Genomic DNA, 15,370 nt, shown 5'->3' on the forward strand with positions numbered 1-15,370 from the left:
TTGAAAGGCCAGTGGGACTAAGCTCCAGTGCGCTGATGAGCACCCAGCTCCGTAACTTTGCCTCGTGTTCCCTTGTCCGTCCCCTCTACGCTGCTTCTCCCCCGGGGTCTTGTGTTCCTTCTGCCTGGGATCACATTTCTAAATAGACTTCCTGCGTACTTAGGAGGCACTGCCTCTAGAGGAATACTAGATAAGACGGTAAGACTATCCCCGCTTTACAGATGAGGAAGAGGTTGAATGAACTGTCCAAGGTCACCCTGGAGTCAGAAATGGAACCAAGTTTAATCTGATTCCAGTGGCCATGACCTTAACCACCTGATTATGCTGCCTCATATTCAAAATTGAGCAGGTGGCAGAACTTCGTGTCAGGATGGTCCTTCCTGTGGGGAGCAGAAAAACAGGGATGAAAATGCAGCAGATTAGCAAGGGTGAGAATGGTTCAAGTGCAGCCCGTCCAATGGGGACTCAGGGAAGGGTCCAGGTGCTGAAGAAAAGATCAAAGCTAGTCAGGAACTAAAGGAGAAGCCTGAGCCCATGTCTCGGGAAACATGGGGCGGGTCTGAACAGGTTGGGCTCAGGGAGCAGTGGCTACCAGGTCCTGACCTCTGTTTTCATGGAAACAAGCCCATGGCAGCAGAACAAATCTCAGAGCTCACCCTGCAAGAAGCAGGTGAAGAATGTAGCTTCCTAGGCATGTAGGTAAGTGTCAGGGAATTAACATCAGCTATTTTTAAAAAGACAGATGTGGTCAGATTGATAAGAAACACAAAACTCATAATGGTTAGTAATAATAGTTTCCTCATTCAGCCCTTGTTTGAGACAGGCATTGTGCTAAGCGCTTTGCATCTGTTATCTGTTCAGCAATGCTGTGATGTAGATACAATTATTATCCACACTTAACGATCAGGATTAGGCTGGTCAACTCAGCAAAGTCACACAGTTAATACCTGATAAAACCAGGGCTCAGTCTAGGTCTGCATATACCAAAGCCCTTTGTTCTTAACCACTCTCTAGAATGCCTGAGTGAAGACTCTTCTTTAGGAGGTGACAGTGCAAAGCTGTTGGAGACACTGGGGCAGGACATGGTAGGTAAAAGTATTCCGATGCCAGGGCACACGTCAAAATAATTCTAACAAGAAACAATTAGGAGAACATTTCAATGGCCCAGAAGAAGCTGATATGAGATGAAATGAATAGAAAGATAGGCTCTGATCTGAGTGAGACTGTGAAGAAGGAATCTGGAATCTGTGAGACCACGGGGCCAGTCACACCAGAGCTCAAGGAAAGAGCAGAGTCTTGGGAGAGTCAAAAATTTCAATTCTGAATAATGGCGGTGCCACTAACAGCTTTAGGAACATTAGTAGGAAAAGGAGGAAAAGGAGGGGTCTGCTTAGGTGACAGAATTTGAGGCCTTTTATAAAAGAAAACATATCCTAAAAGTTGATTGAGATGGATTTCGGTCTCAGAAATGAGACACAGTCTGGAGATAGGCAGTTAGGAACCCTCCCTTAGGTTGTCGCAGTCTTGTGACCTTAGGGGAGGTCAACTGGAGAAAGAGGCTCAGGCGCCCAACCCACTCAGGCAGGAGGGCCTGGGTCCTCTCATTTCTCTGTCCCATCTACTTTTTGTCCCTGCTCGGTCGACCTGATTTTAAACTCTCTTCTGTCATTTCCAATTAAGAGATGCATGCATGTCATGTTTGGCTCAGTTTGGATTCTAAGCTGTTTGATGGTAGGACTATGTGTTAAACTTGTTTTATGCCAAATGGTATTCTAGCAGGTGGTCAGTACAGTACTCCACAGGGCTTTTAATTTTTATAAGAATAAATTCTGAAACGCAGTGCAGAGCACCTGTCTCCTTCAGTTCAGGGCCATTTGAAACAGAAACACCCAAAGCCCTCCTCGGAAGTGCCTCCATCAGCATCGCTTCAGCCTCAGTCCTCACAGGACTTCCTACATCCTCAGCCCTCCATTCCTGCTTGTAACCAACATTTGAGTCCCCCAGTCTTCTCTCTCCAATTTCTAGCCTCAGGCAGTGGAGACATAGGAGCTTTGCAATTAAATTCTCCCCTCTGGCCAAACTGACCCCAAATCATATTGAAGAAATTGCTCAAATTTATTTATCATGTTGGTTTTGTTTCCACATTTTCTGGGGGCACTCAGAGCCCTCCTCACCCTCAGGCTGCTTAGCTGTACTCGAAAAACGTTCCCCTCTAGGACCCTGACTCCACGTGGCTGAGCCTTTCGTCTTGCTAGATCCACAGGCCACTTCAGCCATGCAAAGGCAGGCTGACCCTCAGCAAGGGGCAGAGCAGACAAGGCCAGTGTACACAACCCTCCTGGCCCACGCCGCCTGGTCACCAGCTCTGCTGACCAGGGCCTCCTTTGGGGTGGCTGAACCCCCGGGGAATTCCCACCAGCTGCCTTCCTCAACCAACCAGGGCAAAGTGAACATATGTGGCTGCTTGCAGGTTTTGTGGGGGATTCCGCAATGAATAAAGCACCGTTCTTTCTTCTCAAGAAGCACCCAGCTTAGTGGTGTGGCAAACGCAACATTAGAGGGAAGCTTGCAGAACAATGGAGGAGGGCTGGCAGGCAGGAAAGGCCTCTTAGATGCGGGGCTGACTCACGCATTAGGCCTGGGAGGCACCTGCCCAGGGCCCATGGTACTTTTAGGAATCCATGAAATATTTAGATTTTAAGTTCTTCTAAAATCAGAAGAAAAGATAACATACGTATAACGAATATATAACAATGACTTCAGCCTTTATACCAATGCAATGCAACTGTAAAATATAATTCTAATTTTTTTTTTTTTTTTTGCAAGAAGGGCCCACAGAGACAATATTGCCAAGGAGCAAAGAAAGTCATAAGGTGGCCTTGACTCAGTGGGGTGACTTCAGTGTGGAGTAGATGACATCTAGGAAATAGGAAAGAGTAGAGTGGACTTGCCAGGCAAGGGACCATCATGGGCATGTGTTGAAAATGCCAGCGACCAAGGATGCTTGGTGACAACTTGGAGACAGGGGTTGGTGAGAAATGAGGTAAAGACAGAGGCAGGGAAGTGTAAGAGAGAGCCTTGCCCTCTATATCAATGGCCTGGAACAGTCCGATAACCTCTTTCTTCCAAGCATACTAAGCAAAAGGTATATGGTTGTAAAATTTTGTATGAAGGCCCAGAATTTTCCTTTAAGCTGGCACGGTTTAATAATCTCACATTAGCAAAGGCCATCAGTTAACCCTGGGCAATCTAATACTTTCAGTAAATAATTCATTTTCCCCCTTCCTGTCCCTTCCTGTTCCTTCCATGCTCTCACTTAACCCACCATACTAAATCAAAACTTGCCATGTCTGTGCCCTTTTTTCTCCCAGCTAATATGTTCACCATATAACCTGGGTAATGAGTATGTGCCCAAATGTCACTTCCCGTGAGCAGCTTTCTACACCATCTCCTCGGTAGTGATAGCAATGCTTAGATACGGGGACATTCCCAATGGCAGGTGAGGGATGAGAAGTGGGAGCAGAAAGGCTCTCGGCTGTCCACTGCACCCCTCTCCTGGCATCGGGCATCAGCTTGAGCCTCTCCGAAAGGCTGATAGTGGGCCATTGGCTGCCTTTTTCCTTCTGTTCACAAGTGCCCAGAGGTCCACTCACTCAGCAACCATTTCTGAAGCAGGATGAAAGAATAGGAGAAAATGTTCATTATTCAGGAAATAGAAGAGCCCCCACCATCACTACCTCCTAATGTGTGTGTCATTTCAATACACTTATGAGAGGTGTTCATTATTTCCTTGGTTATTTAGAAATGTGCATCAAAGACCCCTTAAACAGCAGTGTGCTGTCACATTGTTTAAACATATGATTTGTTAAATCACTACCCTCACAGCCCTGAAGCTCTGGGGTTATATTGTCTCGGAGTGGGTGCAACTCAGGGTCACCCTGCTGCTGAGCGTTGTCTCAGCTGCTCCCTACCACTTCCTGGTGGTTAATAAGAACCAGCTTTTGAAAGGCAAGGTCAAAAAGTGAACTAAGTGACTCCTCATGCCTGATGCTGTGTGAGTTCGTTGTTCCCAGAGACTGGTCAGCACCTAGGGAGGAGACTGCCCATTGTTGTCCAGAAGCCACGAAGACAAAGCCAAGCCCCATGTTCCACCTGAGCCTGGGGCTGAGTGGGGGCTTCTAGAAGGATCTACTCCTTGACTTTAGGAATAGCTCTCTTTAGGAAGATTTGTTTACATGAAATTGGCAACCTATAAAAAGATGTCATTTTGATCATGTGCATTATCAAAGAGCACCTTCAAACACCCAGTCCCCTGGATTCCCTAAAGTGTTTATTTACAGGTGTTTATATTGTTGGATAGAAGTGCTTATGGTAAGCCACTGATTATGGAAAATCAAACTGAGATCCATTCACTGACTTGAGAAGAAAATAAGAAAAATTTACCAAGAAGATATTTGCTCCACAAAAGGCAGCACATCTCTCCTTTTCTCTTGTTTTCAGTCTCGCAACTGTCAGCCCTTCTCTTCTCATTGCATTTTTCCCCTACATACCACTGTACATATCTTGTGTCCGCATGGCTACTTTAGAAAAAAATGAGCAATTCTTTGTGAAATCAAAGAAGAATATATATAGAAACCCTGAGGCAGCAAGTCAGTTATTACCTGTGTCTGTGGAAGGGCGTGGAAATCGACTGAGGTGGCTATGGCAGTGCTGGGAGCAGAGGCAGACCTCAAATGATGCCCCTTCTCAAAATTCTTTGGTCAGTTAATGGTTCTACTTATCTACAGACAAGCAGGCTCAAACTCTTGGAGGTAGTCTCAATTCCTCTCTTTCCTTACCCCGCCAGATGTCAGCTACCACCAGACCCAGTCTATTCTCCCCTGGTAATCACCTCTCACATTCAGAACTTCCTCACCTAAGACCTGAAAATCTACAGCAGCCTGTACCTTTTTCACCTGCTACCTTCCATGCTCAGTGTCTCTTAAAGTTTAGTTTGTTCAATTTCCTGTCACGCTATGGTGAGCAAATCACAAAACCATGCAGGCAGAGTTTTCCAATTGCTCCTCATTTCCTTAGGACAGCTCTTCGTCCAGCACGGGGATAACACTATGCCTGTATTTCTTTCCTGGTGATTCATGGCCTGAACTGTCCATCTCCTATTAAGCATCCCCCTTCAGATGAGAACACGGACATCTACCGAGGAACAAGCAATGGTTTGTAGGTACAGTTCAGTCTCGGTTCATACTTAAAAAGGAAACACTCCTTCAAAGTTTCTGCAGCTCTGCTTACCACACACAGCAAACTTCTAGGAGGTCAGAGCATGTTAGCATCTCCGAGCAAACCCTTCTCAATTATCTGCATGACAGATTTGCACTTGGGTTTCGAATTTCCATATCTCCTGATGGATTTTCTGGAACCCTGTATCAAAGGTGTATGCAAGTCCCCATTTCTCACAGGACAGGAGAAGGACAATTTCAGACATTGGGGCAGCTCTCAACTATTTCTATCAGGATTTCAGAGGCCTTAGGATTAAATTTCACACAGGAATGAAGTTCAAGGAAAAATGTGGAATTTTTTTTCCTCTCTCTTCCTCTCCTCATACCATTTGAAGAGATGCAAATTTAATTTTTTACTGAAAGTATTAGATTGTCCAGGAGATAAATGACATCCTTTCCTAATGTGAGATTATTAAACCATGCGAGGCTCAAAGGGAAATTCTGGACCTTCATATGAAATTTTGCAAAGAAGCCACTTTCAATTCCTTTCCTTTAGGAAAAGAATCCTTCACTGTACAACTTGAGGTCTTTGTCCTTTCCTGAAAAGCACTGAACTAGTTCAGTTTGCAGTTCTCCCACTAACTAATCATTGACTAGTCATCTCTCATCTCGGGCCAATGTTTGTGCTCCTCTGTCAAATAAAGGAAGTTGAAATGTAAAATCTCTGTGGTGCTCTTTGGTTTGTCCAGGGCCTCGAGGGGATGCTAGAACACTCTACCAGACACACTCCACCAGGGAGCTCTGAGACCAGCCAGAGAAGCCCATAATACAGAAGGTTCCCGCATTAACAAACTGCAACAGCACCGAAGTTAGGCTAGCGCTTTTTTGACTCCTGATTTTAGTTCTTGTAAGGGAAGTGGAGGAAAACAATACTTTCTCCCCCAATTAAAGAAGAAAGGTTTTGTTCCCTAGTTCATCATCAATCCTAGCATGGTTTATATAAATGCCCCTAGAAAGTTCGCACTTTCACTCCTTGCCAAAACTGGCTGAGCTCCTGGCTCGGGCTGGGGAACGGAGCAAGAATTACGAGTGTGGCTGAGCACACCGGCATGCGTGAGGCTGAGGCAGCTCTGTGTATCAGTAACATGTAATGACAGCCTCCCATCTGTTCTCTGGAACTCTTCGTGTGAGCCTACAGCATGCTGGAAATCTGGAAGGAGATGAATGCAAGGAGGCTGTCTGAAAGCCGTACACGAACTCAGAAGGACTTGCAAAAAAGGGATCCACTGCAGGTTACAGTAGGCCGGCCAGCCAGTGCAGAGTTCAGGGAAATAGGCGCAGGCCCGTGAGGTCAAAAGGAAGGGCAGGAACTGGAGCTACATTCTCCAGTCCCAGCTTCTGGTTTGTAGAATAGGGTCTTGAGCATTTCTTGAAATGAAATGCCAGTACAGGAAGAAGCGACCATTCCGCAAACCCCTCCACACAATGAGACTCCAGATTTTCCTCGAGGCCGTTGCAGCACAAACCCCTTCGTTAAAACTGGAACTGAACGTCTGACAAACGAAACGTGCAGAATGTCAAACATGCCCACAGCAGAGCCTCTCCCCCGCGCCTGGGGAAAGAAGAGATGGGCAGAGGGGAAAGGAGCAGCGTCTAAGAGAGCCTAGCCATCACCACCCCCATCATCAATCAACCTGGTGGTCTTTGAAAATAATAAACAGAATAAGGTTTGTTTTTCTTTTATGGGTACAGAGCCAGAGCTACCTCAGCCCTCAGGAGTCCTGGAGACACACTGCCCAGAGAAAGCAGGCCAACAGAATGCGATTTGCCCGTTGCCTTCTGAGCACCGGCTCTGCCGTGAGCAGCAACGTGGCCAGCATCTATCGCCTCACTGTCTGGGAGCCCAGGCCTGCTAGTGTTTGCTTCAGGCAACTGATTAGCCAGCAGGAAAGCTTATTAGCTCCCCCAATTCCCCTTCCCAGCCACTCCCTCAGGGGACAGGAGAGGGACATTTTCATAGATTTGATAAATACTATTGGGAATCTGAGATCACAGTCTTGGAATAAAAGGGTAATGTGAGCAGGAGATTATGGAATTTGTTGAAGCTGAAATATGACCTGTGAGAAGCCAGGGGGAGAGCAGGCCGCTGGCTCCAGTCAGGGCTGAAGAATACTTCCCGGCTACAGGCTTCGTACTCCCCACCCTCCTGTCAGTTCCCAAGCCCCCTGCAGTGCTCTCTGGGGTGGGGGGTGGGGGCCCATAAAGTTTTCCCAGCCAGTCCTTTCCACTTTCTTGCCCCAGAATTTAGGCAGATGGGAAACGCCTCAGAAAAATGGTGATTAAAAATGTTTATCTAACACTTGAAGCTATTGCTTAGCATTCCTCTGAGGGAGTCTCAACAGAAAGAAAAGTTTTGAAAGAGGTCTCACTTCATTCATTAATTCATTTATTTTATATAGCGGAACGTATAGTGGAGCATACCCTCGATACCAGGCAATGTATTCGGCCTGAACAGAAGAATAAGGAACTCATGCTATCTAGATGGAGAGGGAGAACATATGTATATGAGGTCATTAAAGAACAAATCTAAGGCCATTTTAAGTGAGGCTAGATGGTAAGAGATAAAAACCAAAGCGTTGCTATGGAGAGAGATGCTTAGGGGCTTGATCTGGTCAGAAGGGGCTTGGAGGAAGGAAGTCACAGGCAAGCCTTGCAGGGTACTGGGACTTTGAATGGAGGAGAAGAGCAAAAGCATCCTAGAAAATTGGCAAAGCAAAGCCTTTGCATCTCAGAAAGAATCCCTACCCTTCTTCCTCACCCTCCCAGAATTAGCAGGTGGTAGCACCAATCAAGACCTCTGAAAATCACAACCAGTTACCTACCACACATACAGGCCTGAAATCCACACACAGCACATTCCCAGAAGACCTGGTCAGTGTGGCCCCCATTCCCCAGCACCAATAGCACGTGTGTGGCTGTGGGACATACAGACCCTCAGGCCCCACTCTAGACCCTCCAAATATGCATCTCACAGAGCCAGGAGATTCAGATGCATATAAAGCTGAGCACAGAGCAGGCTCCCGGATTCCCTCCCCAAGGCTCCACGCCCGTCTTCTTCACTCTCCCAATGGGATAAAGAGACCCATCACGGCCAGATCCTTGACAGGAGTCCTCAGTGCCCATCAAGAAACCCCGGCACACCCGACTCCTGGCCCTGCGTCTTCCCAGCCAGCCCCTGTCTTGACTGCCTCTTCTTACCCACTCTTGGGAGTTTGAGAAGTGCAAAGGTACAGTCCTTTCTGGAAGTGGTGCTGCCTGGGGCTGCCCATCCTCTCCCAGAGCCAACCCCCTAGAGAAGAGGGGCTGTGGAGACAAGGGCCAGCCTCATGCATGAGAATTAGCCCTGGGCTTCAAGTGCAAAGACCTAGATTCAAATTTATGATGCTGCCCTTTATTTGCCGCTCTGTAACCTTGGACTAGTCGCCATTTTTCTGAGCCACAGTGTTCCTATTTGTAAAAATACCTGAGCTATAATGTGCATGATGCAATGACATACTTAATAAAACAGAGTGGTTAAAAGCATGGGCTGCAAAGCCAGGTCCCAGAGAGACAGAATCCCTGTTTAATAGCTGAGTGACACTGGGCGAGTTACTTAACTTCTCTGCACTTCCATTTCTTCATCTGTAAAATGGAAATAACAGTAATACGTCAAGCACTGTTAGGATAGAGTTAACATTTGCAAGATATTTAGAATAGTCTCTGGCATAGGATAAAATGCTACATAAGCGTTTGCTAAATAAATACAATAGAGCGACTATCAGTGAGCGGTCTAGAGCAAGTGCTCAGTAAATGGTTGTCGGTTTTGAATTTGAAAGTCAGTAAGACAGAAGCAAAAGAGAGAAAGAGAATATGCATGAGCTCCAGGGAAAAGAGACCACACCTGGCTCTACCTTGGTGGCCTCATACCGATTAAGGACGCAGGGTACGTGAGCTGGGCTGCAGCCTCAGGAACTCGACGTGTGTGTGTGGGGGGGGAATAGCCAGGGGATGAGAACAGGGAGGCAGGCAGACAGGGCACGACAAGACAGGCAGACTTGCTGCCCTTTAGTCACTGTCAATCACCCCGAAGTTGATGATGCGCTGATGTGTGTGAGAGGCGAGACTGCGTCAATCTGTGCCGGATCTTAATGCATGAGCCCCTGGGGAGCTGGGGCTCTCACCATGTCGGAGTCACGGAAGAGGAGACATGCTTCTCCAACCCCACGTCGGCAGGTGCAGCTGCAGCGTGATTGCCTTGCCTTCTGCAGGCGGGGAGGTGAGTCTTTCCAACCCCTCCTGCCTCCACTTTGGAAAGACCAGTGCACGGCTTTGGCTTGGTGCTCCAGCCTCTACCCACAGCTAGTTTGCTCAGCTGGGAACTCTGAGAAAGAGTGGAGAGTGTGAGGGAAAAAGATGCTTGTGCAATCACATGCCGGGTCCTGGCCCTAACACGCTCCCTGTCATAGCCCCCTCATCCATCCTGCCCCTCCTCCCAGACACGTCTATCAGCAGCTGCTTCCCTGTGTGGCTTCCTTACTGAAGACTTTCCAATAGCCCCATTTCCAGTTTTTTCAAGTTAAAGCCACTCTACCTGTCCGTGCAGCCCTTGGGGACATGGAGCAGCCGGGCTTGTTCAGTGCTTAATCCCTGGTAGGACTTTGCCCACCTTTCTTGCTCTGTATTCCACCTTCACAGAAATCTCAGGGCCCTCTCAGGGAGGCTAAGTGATTTGACGATTGTCATCAGCTAGTAAGTGCCAAGCCAGGACCAGATCTGACCTGTCCCAAAGCCCAGGATGTTGCCTTCTGTGCTTGGGTTTCACTGTGAGTCACAGATCACTAGTTCCAAGGTAGGGTAATTAATTGATTTTTTAAAAACAAATCTATAGAGACATATGTTTGAAAAACTTCCAGTTAAATTAAGTGGAAGGATTTCCCTGTTTCCCTGTTGCAGGACTTTTAAGAGCCTTGAAAATGCAGAGATGAATGGTGAATCTCCAAAAGAGGAGTAAAGCTTAGTTAAATGTGGAATCATTCTCCCCCTGGCTGGGGATCTCAGAGTACACCCATGAAATAGTTCTCTCTGCCATACTCTCTCTCAGCCACTGTTTTCCTTAAATATAGAAAAGCCAACCACCCCCGCCCCCTTCCGGACGCCCGTCTCCCGGTCTCATGAATTCTTCCCGGCATTAGGGCCTCCGCTCATACTGTTCCTTTCCCTGGTGGTGTTTCCCTGCCTCTCCCAATCCTGTCTTCCCTTCAAGGCATAAAGCAAGCCCCACTCTCTCTGTGAAGCTTTTCTCGCACATTCCGGCCTTCCTCATTGTCAGCTCCTTGCAAGTCTATCACATTTTACCCTTATTTAGGGACTCCTTGGGACACTGACATTGGTGCTAGCCAGAAGATGATTCCCTTAAAATAAGAAGTAAAAGACGCACTTCCCTGTGACTCACAGGGCCCTTAACACAGAATGAGAGATACTTAATCAGGACTTGCTGATGAATATGGGTGATTTAAAACAGAAATTGGGGTATCAGCCAGGTGGAAGAATAACAGTGGGATGAAGAGCAGTCCTACCCCCATCCGTACCTGGTTTCCATGGGGTCACCTCCACACGTCCATCCTGAGGAGCGGGGCCAGAGCGCGGCCCTCAGGGGACCAGCCCTCAGGGTCCTTCTTAACAGCTCTAGTAACTGTACTGGTTAAAAAAGAAGGCTAGCCATACCAGGTGTCACTGGCCCGGCTACAACCAGCCACACTCGCCACCCCCATCCACTAGTGAGGTGGGAGAGGCAGTGACGTGCTAGACTGCGAACTCCCCACAACACAGCAAAAAAAAAAAAAAAAGAAAGAAAGAAAGAAAGGAAAAGAGAAACTTTCTGCAGCTTCTGGGATCATTGCCATTTGTAATCTTTGTCTCTCGCTGAACTCCAAGTCTCCTTCTGTGTCTCGTTGTATCTGTCTCTGCCTGTCAGTTCGCCTCTCATTTCAAAAAAAAACTGAATAAAACACAGAGCAAACTGTCTGCCTTTCCAATCTGAGAGCAGAAAATAAAGCAGTCACATGTCAGGGGCACATTTTCAGCAATATTCTCTCCCCCCATAATCTCTATAGAAACCCTGAACCTCTTTCCTTCCTTTTGTATGTGCTGACAGACTTCACTTTTGTGCCCTCAGATGAACCTCACCCAGGCCCATGCTGGCTACGGCTCAAGCCTGCACCCAAGGATGTGCTAATGTTCAGGTGAAAAACCTGCCCCTGGACGCTGGGTGTGCTCTGGCTTCCCCAGACCCGACTCAGTCTCATCTAACGTAAGAGGCAGCACAGAAGGCTGGAGCCAGACGCAAAGCTGCCTGCATCGTGGCACCAAGAAGAGAGGCGGTTCTCTGGGAAGGGAGGCGCTCAGCCAGGGGAGGAGAGGCGGGGTGCTCTCTTGGCTTCGGGATGTGCAGCGCGCTGCACCCTGGAGGCTGGCCTCCAGAGAGGTCCAGCTCTGATTCAGAAGTCCTGGAGCTCTGTAGCCTAAAGAGAGAGGAAAGCTTCTGTCACAGAGGCTGGAACCTGAAGTCCTCACGCACTTGCCCATCTGGCTGTATGGGTGCTGTTTGCAGGGCGAGTGGAGCAAGATGTGGTCCCTGCAGATCCCACTTCTCTACTTACTCAGCTCCCAGAAGCAAGTGGGGCCAGAGGAGGCTGTGCATGTCTTGTCTGAGCAAAGGGCTGGCTGCACCTCTGGTCAGGGATTCTGGCACCCTGGAAAAAAATTTGGGCGAATACAGGAATGGGGACAGCCTGGTCGTTGCCAGCCACAGTGAGAGGACAAGGGGGATCCTAATGCAAAGGGGCCAAAGGCTTCCCTAAGTGTCCTTGCCCAGGGATTTGATTAAACAGAGACCGACTGGACATGTAATAACCTGACCCACTACACGCCTGGGTCAATTTACCTCCAGACAATGTAGGCTGCCCAGACACACAGAGCCTAAGTTACGCATTCTACCAAATTATCCTATAAATACTGAAATGAGTTTTTAAGAGAAGAAAAACAAAGCGAATCAAGACAAATGAATATTAATGAATCGTCTCCTCTCTGTGGCAAGAGGAACGTGAAGAAGAGCTAATGACTCTGTCAGCAGATCACATCGACTGAAAATTTCATGGAGCAGTGGCGGTGGGGCTCGGAGATGGGGTCACTCATCACACTCACCACAGGGGCCATGCACAGCACTTAGAGATCTACCAAAGCTGTATGAGAGAGACAGTTTGAGCAGAAGGCTGCATTTCCTAGCCAACTTGCTGGAGTGAGGTGGCCCTGGCATATAGCATGCACAAGAACAACACTATATTTACTGAGCAATGATCTTTGCAGATGCTTTCTGCATATTATCTCCACCAGGTAGTTATTATTATACCCACTTCCTAGTTGAGGAGACTGAGGCTTAGAGAAAACACGTGCCCCCTATTATGTGCCCGGTAAATGGCAAAGCTGGGATTCCAACCCAGAATACTCTTGACTCCAAATTTCAACCCTTCCGTACACTTCTACTCAACATGTTTCTCCCTCTTCTCTCCTTCCCACATATTTTCTAGGCTTTAGGTCACATCTCCATGGCTTGGTGTGAGCCCTCCATTGACTTTGCCTTGGGGACAGCCTCTCAAATAGTAGGTGCTCAATAAATCAATAAATGCTTGTTGAGTTGGATTGAATTTCCTGCCAGGGGAAGAAAATAACTTTGTCCTTTTCCCATAGATAGGTGGGAATTCACAAAATAAATCCTTCCCCAGGGGTAGATAACCCATGTAGCCTGACCTCCTCAGAGGCAGACACAAGGGCTATCATCCTCCCCACTATTGCTGTTATTATCACATGGCTGCCAAGGCTTTGAACAGGTGACACAGAAATGAAAGACCTGGCAGACAGTAAGTGGTTCTTAAAAGACAGCCTCCACTTCACCACCATTTCTTTCAAGAGGGACCCCCAGGGACTGTCAATCACACCCCCTTCCCCCAAGCATCAAATTCACTTAAAACATTTTTTTTTTAATTAACAAATGGAAGAATAGGAGCAGACTTTCTCCAGCCCCTCTGCCGTGTCCCCACCCAGTGACAGCTAAAAGGTTTCACTTGTCAGTCAGCAGTAAATACCAGGTCTGAGCTTTGTACTGTACGTCCCCAGCATAGACATCACTAATGACCTTGTTGACAGTCCCTGATTTCTGAAGCATCTGTGACAGTGAGAGAAGGGCCAGGCCCGTGGGAGGGACGGGAAGGCAGAAAGAGGTTGCAGGCAAGAGTGGGCCATGTTGTGTACCTTCCTTTTTGGTCGTCTCATTCTCCCTCTCATTTTATTTCCACTTTTCTTTTTTGGCCATTTTCCCCTGATAGCTTTATCCAGTGTCCTACAACACCAAATACTGAGCAGTTCTAGCTCTGAATGCCAAAAAAGACAGCGAGAGGGAGAGAGAGAGAAATAGCCCTACCTTCTACTGACAGCTTGACTTGAATTGGAGACAGCGGTCTCCAGCCCCTCTCACGGAAACCAGGTAGGCCACCGTCATCTGGGAGGTCCTTACTCTCCCCTTGGATGCCAGCAGGTGCCACCCAGTCAACACAAGAACCTTCTTTCCTCGGCTTGGGTGTTCATGCTTAGGCTGTGGGGAGTGGGGGGTCTAGGCCTGCAAATCATACCCCCTAATGCTGCCTAAGCAGCCTATTTGTCTAAACAACTACTGGTCATTCATTTGTCAGAGAACAGCCAGGGCTGGCTCCTCCTTCCAATGATAAGGAAAGGGGAATAAAATCAGGGAGTGGTGGACAATTAGAAAGTTTCATTCATACAACCAAAACTCATTATATCATTATACATCCCAATCACCAGTTAGAGGAGTCAGACCAGGTGTCTTTCTCCAAGGATCCCATCATCTCTATTACCCTTATCAGATCTACTGACCAGAACTGTCAATGAACAGACACTCCAACTCAAGGTGGAGGGACTTGAGTGCTAATTACACACCTAGAGCAAGGGAAATAGGCAAAAGTCTCCCAAATATTCCTGTTTACACATACCTATCATCCCACTTCACCTCCCCACAAAAGTACATTACCCCCTACTACCTTCCCCTAGTCCATAAGCCGAAATAGTCCATAGATCTCCCACTGGATCATGTCTCCTCAACCTGCTTAACATTTATCAAGGTTTACTATGTGTCACTTGCCATTCTAACGGCTTTATGGACCTTACCCATAACATCAGCCCTGCAAAGACCCCATTTTATAGATGAGAAAACTGAGGCTCATCACTGCTAGGTAACTTAACCCTGTTGATCATGAACCCAGGCCATTTTGCAGCACAGTCCATGTGCTTGCTTTCCTGTCTCACTGAACCTGCATTGGTTCTGGTCCTGACCCCTCTTGGTGATAAACGTTTGCCTTCTTCTTTCCACAAAGGAAAACACTGTCAGCTTCCTGGCTCACGTGTGTGACTGAATCACAGACAAAATGGTAAGTCTGGAGACCCTTAGCTTTCTCCTTTCTTTTCTTCTGTTTTTTTTTTTTTTTGGCTCCCGACTCCTCTCCTTTCTTTTCTTGCACTTAACTGCAACTGGATTGTGTCTGAAATGCTTAGCCTGAAAGACAAGACCACAAACTCAGGGCACAATTTGTTCACAATATTCTATGGCACTTGCTACCCATTCATATGGTCTTTCTTGACTTCTATCATGAGCATAGTTGTAGTGACTTCAAACATCTTAGGAAATGTTGACAAACTTCTCAACAGTCCTATAACTCATGGTACAATGTCTCTGCAAATAAACTGAGATTCCACAGGCAGTCAACTAACGAACAGTTTATTTTTAAGGATAATAATAAAATTGCTGTTTCCAAGGCCTTCATCACTAGCCCTGGCCTGACTCCATATTCTCAGGAGGCCAGCACCTCTTTCTCTCTACAACATCAACTTTAATTTAGAGGCCTGTCAAAGATCTTAGAGGCCTAAATCTTTCCCTTCCAGCTGGTCAGAGATATTGGCATATTAATCTATTTAGTAATTATGCGAACAAGCTCTGACCATGTGTTATTGAAAATTAAACTATCAAAATGTGTCCAATCAAATTGCTC

Source organism: Manis javanica, chromosome 11 (assembly GCF_040802235.1).
Source record: "Manis javanica isolate MJ-LG chromosome 11, MJ_LKY, whole genome shotgun sequence".
Lineage (NCBI taxonomy): Eukaryota > Metazoa > Chordata > Mammalia > Pholidota > Manidae > Manis > Manis javanica.